Source organism: Penaeus japonicus, unplaced genomic scaffold (genome assembly GCF_977035675.1).
Source record: "Penaeus japonicus unplaced genomic scaffold, GWHDUDI00000001_assembly GWHDUDI00000007, whole genome shotgun sequence".
Lineage (NCBI taxonomy): Eukaryota > Metazoa > Arthropoda > Malacostraca > Decapoda > Penaeidae > Penaeus > Penaeus japonicus.
This window is the reverse complement of record NW_028234409.1, coordinates 12,111,758-12,116,757: the sequence shown is the minus strand read 5'-3', so window position 1 is coordinate 12,116,757 and position 5,000 is coordinate 12,111,758. Positions and strand designations below refer to the sequence as shown.

The 5,000-nt window shown below is 33.8% G+C and overlaps 1 long non-coding RNA gene across 1 annotated transcript in view; it reads right to left on the bottom strand.

Annotated features, from left to right (window-relative positions):
- The window catches only part of LOC147471559 (uncharacterized), a 95,116-nt gene extending 93,561 nt beyond the window's left edge, over positions 1 to 1,555 (bottom strand). Inside the window, exon 1 of the long non-coding RNA XR_015191122.1 lies at positions 1,236 to 1,555. This is a non-coding gene — a long non-coding RNA (uncharacterized LOC147471559). The remainder of the gene's footprint in view (positions 1 to 1,235) is intronic.
- Positions 1,556 to 5,000: the final 3,445 nt, after the last annotated feature.

The following is a 5,000-nucleotide window of genomic DNA, read 5'->3' as shown; positions in this document are numbered from 1 at the left end:
ATATTTATATGGATTTATATTATATGTAACATAGTGTATTATCTCATAAATATATATTATTATATTATATTATATATATTATATATATATATATATAGATAAATACATATTTATTAAATTAACATATATATATTTATTGGTATATATTATTGGTATGTATAGTATATATATATATAGGTATATATGAGACGGTATATTATATATTATATTATATATGATATTATATGACATGTGTGTAGTGTGTGATTCGTGTGTGTGTGTGTGAGTTAGTGTGTGTGTGTGTGTGAGTGCTGTACTGTGAACGCGATGTGTTGTATGTTTATGTGATGTGTGTCTGTGTGGATGTGTGTGTTGATGATGTGTGTGTGTGTGTGTGTGTGTGCGGTGTGTGAACTGTTGCGTGTTGTGTGTGTGGTGTGTTGTAGTTGTGTGATGTTTGTGTGTGTGAGCTGTGTGCGTGTGTGTGTTGTGAGTGTTTTGTGTGTGATGTGTGTGTGTGTGTGTGTGTGTGTGTTAGATGTGTGTGTGTTTGTGTGTGTGTGTTGTGTGTATGTATATGAGTGTGTGGTGTGATAGTGTGTGGGTGTGTGTGTGTGTGTGTGTGTGATGATGCCAGATTTGTATATATAATATCATTATATATATATATATATATATATATAATGATAATAATATATATATATATATATGTATATATATATGTTATATAAGGTATTATTATATGTATTATATCATATAGTTTATATTATAATAGATATATCTTAATATATATAATATATACATATATACGTATATATTATATAAATATTATATATTTATATATACATAAGTAATATTACCAGACATATATTATTTGTATATATTATATATATATAATATATATATTATTTATATAGATATATATGTATGTATTGCATCTATATATAGTATTATATATATTTTTATCTATATATATATAATTATATAATATTATATTTATAGTATGATATCTATTTATTTATAGATTATATTTATATATGCCGAGCTATCGTTATTGTGTGGTTGTAATGTCCAGTGATTTACCTTATTATAAAGCCTAACTACTACAGATAAATCAAAGACTTTACTTTCCAAAGATTGCGAATTTTAAATGGCCTATGGAGTTTGCACACATATATGGCTTTAAGAGTGAACACACAAAGTCGGAAAAGGGAAGAGTTTAAGGAATCATTGCAACTTAAAATTTGTGAACTCACCATCGAGTATATTGCACACGCGTAGCTTCCCCGCCGCACCGACCTGCAGCAGCAACAGGAGTTCAGAATGGCCATGGTTGCAAGCGCACTTTTGAAGACACTGTTGCTCTTACGACTCAAGGTTGACTTGTCTCACTATCTTCTGCAGGAGCGTTTAGTCCAAAAAGGACTACTGTCACTTATTTAACTTTTTTTTGGTCTGTCTGCACAACCTTAGGCCAAGATTTAAAAAAAATAAAACTTTCGCTCGGCGTTTTATAAGCTACGACCTTTTTCAATTTTAGACATTTTAGTTAATTATATTCCACTGAGAAGTTAATCTGCAAGTAAGAGAGGTATCATTATATCCAATGACACTCAATTCACGATTATAAACTATGATCAGAAAGCTATGAAAAGAATTAGAATGAAAGAAAATGAACGATTGGTAAATTTAAATTGAAAGTTGGTACGCCGAGCCCTAGAATTGCATTCGTTGTTTTCTGTAAATTGATGAAGGGGAACAAAACCAAAAATATCTACCAAATGCTTTATGGATTTTCTTTCTGGACATTGTTTGATATCCATAGACTCTGAAGCAGCTATTGTTATATATCAGTTTTTGTCTTTACATTCGTCTTAAACCTTCGAAAAGAAAAAGAAAAGGAAAAAAAAAAATTATTTAATCGTACCTCATCAGCCTTACAATAAAATCCTATCAAGTGAAACCGAAGAATGAAAATGAAAGCAATCCAAGCGATTAAGAAAGTCACAGAATATACCACGTTTGCGAGTCACACAATGAACCACACACGCCAGGAGAGCGACAACCTCCCTTCTCCACGGCAGACGCGCGCACTGTATGTTCAGAAACGCTGCTGTAGATACTCCCTCCACGTGGGCCAGCTGATGGGCAGTTGAATGGGAGGGAGAGCCAGAGAGAAGAGATGCGAGGATGTTCCCTTTTGCCGCCAAATTTGCTGTGACCTTCTCCCTTCCTACCCCTGTACTCCGAACTCTTCACTCAACCCCCACACCCCGACGTACACACCAAACATTTCTGTGCTGTGTTAAGCCTCTTTCAAAGGCATTGGAGCTCCTGTGGGCCTGTGTATGCCTCGAGGCTTCTTTAATGTGCCATTTAATGCTTGATTCATCGTGTTTTTTAGACCGTGACACACTCTCATCTCACGCTCTTGAAAACCTACGAGACGCGCGTGAGAATATGTAAACAAAGCAAGATCAACGAGGGACAGAAACAGAGGAAATGAAACAATTTAGACAAAGACAAGGCATAACCAGAATGAGTTAGAGGAGGCTTATCATAGATTGGATTTATATATAAACAAATAAAAGTCAAATTAATGTAATAAACTAAGCGACGAATCAGAACGAAAAAGAAAGAAACGAAAAAAACAAAACATGAGATGAAATGGAATATTTGTGGCAATGTGTGAGTGTACTGCAACCCCCCAAAAGACGGGACTCTAGGGATTCCCAAACAAAGACGCATGAGATATCAAAATGGCTATCACCCAACGAATAATGATAAGAACCGAACAGAGCAAACACAAAGCCAAAAAAGCTAATGACAAGCAAAAAAAAAAAAAAAAAAAAAAAAAAAGGAACGAAAGAAGAGGACGAAGAACTCTGGAATATCTGAACAAAGAGATGACAAAAAACGAAAAAAAAACTTGCAAGACGAAATAAAGAATTGTGGAGCTGAATAATAGAAAACATTATCTGCATGTGATTATTTTGTGACTATTTACCGAGTAGGATGTTCTATTACAATAAATAATATATTTGAATTGAGAAACACAGAGGATTCAACAGTTTCTCACTTGAAGGAATGGAAATAGAGATGCCTATTCTTCTTTACGTGACCTAATTTCCGCATACAAAGAGGAGTCTAAAATGTAACAATACCTTTCTATATGCTATTGCTTTCCTGCAATTGTTGAGAGTGTCGCTAGTGAGAGCGCTGATATTCGACTTTGTATTGATATTGTTCTTATGCTGGTTAGTTGTTAGCGCTGGGAGTTTAGTTCCTCTTGTGTGCGTTGTCTCTTGATAATGTTCACATGCTCTTTCTCTGCTGCGGTGTTCTATTCAGCTCGCGGAGCTTTCTCTCACTGCTCGTTACTATTCTACTCTCTCAGCACTCTCTCTCTTTCTGTCTCGCGCTCAATTTTCGCTTCTGCTTCAGCTTTTCTTGTTCTGTTCTCTCCTCGATTCTTCTTCACTCGCTTCGGTTCTCTCTCTCTCTCTCTCTCTCTCTCTCTCTAATCTCTTCTCTCTCTCGTCTGCTCTCTGCGTTTCTATTGCTCTACTCTTCCTCGTCCAATTTATACTTCTCTCTTCGCTTTAATCATGTCTTTTCTCATGTGCGATTTTTCGCGCCATTCTCTCGCTCGCTTCTCTTCGTCTCTCTCTACTCTCTACTCTCTCTCTCTCTCTCTCTATCTATCTATCTATCTATCTATCTATCTATCTATCTCTGTTTACCTGACTCTCTCTCTCTCTCTCTCTTTATCTCTATCTCTATCTCTCTGTTTACCTGACTCTCTCTCTCTCTCTCTCTCTCTCTCTCTATCTATCTATCTATCTGTCTATCTCTCTGTTTACCTGACTCTCTCTCTCTCTCTCTCTCTCTCTCTCTCTCTCTCTCTCTCTCTCACACACTTATGTAATCCATCTTATAGAGTTTGAATGTGATATAGTAAATATAAGTATGTAGCGTAATTACAAGATGTAGAAATAGTACGTCTGATATCATGTGTGTGCCTGCATGTAGGTACGTAATGTATAATGAATTAGATAAAAGCAAACGCTGAAATATGACTGAAAAATATTATTCTATATCATAAACATTAAAACAACTACGTTCTTACCTAAACAAAAAAAAAAAAAGAAAAAAAGAGAGAAAAAAACTACTTTATATGGAAAGGTTGACTAATAAGGGATCAGCAGCTAATAAGCTATCAGAATTTTCTTTTTAAATTTTTCATTTTTTTAATCATTTTATTTTACATTTAAATTTGTTGTTATTATAATTATTATCTTTTTTTTTTTTTGCTAGAATTTCTCTGAGATTAATGAGATCATGAGGGAATATATTCAGACTGAGAGACAAATCTGTTTTTGTGCTTTTTGTTTTTTCTTTCCGGATTTTAGTTTCAAACTTATTATTATTATTATCTTTTTTTTTTTTTTGTCTCTTTCTGATTTTTCATATCCTTTCTACGTTTGTTATGAGCTTTTATTAACATATTCGTAAATTGATATACCGTTCAACGTTAAATAATTATGGGAGATTAATTTCAATCGAAGCTTCCATCTAGACTTGAAAGCACCAGTTTTTTTTTTTTAATATTTCTTAGATTGTTAAGCACTTACCTTTTTAAATTAGTTTGTCATATCGTACGCGTAGTCTATTGAGAATTTCAGCGCCGAAAAGAATATTTCTAAATGACCTCGGCCTGAGACTTCAGATCCCACGTTTGAATATTTCAAAAGTCTTTACTCAGTATTTTTGTTTTTCTTTTCTTGCTTTTTACTTTTATTGTTATGATTACCGTACGTTCTATATATGTGTCTATAAGATGATTTCCTATGTGTTGATGTTGAATCATTGTGTATAAACCCACCACATCCAAAAGGACATTTAGGCTTCGTTAAAACTCAATCAGGAAAGATCAAATTTGGAGTGGTTTTGAAAAGGGGTGAATAGGTAAATTAATAAACTGAAGTATGAATGAATTCGTAAATTGGACAAGACTCGTG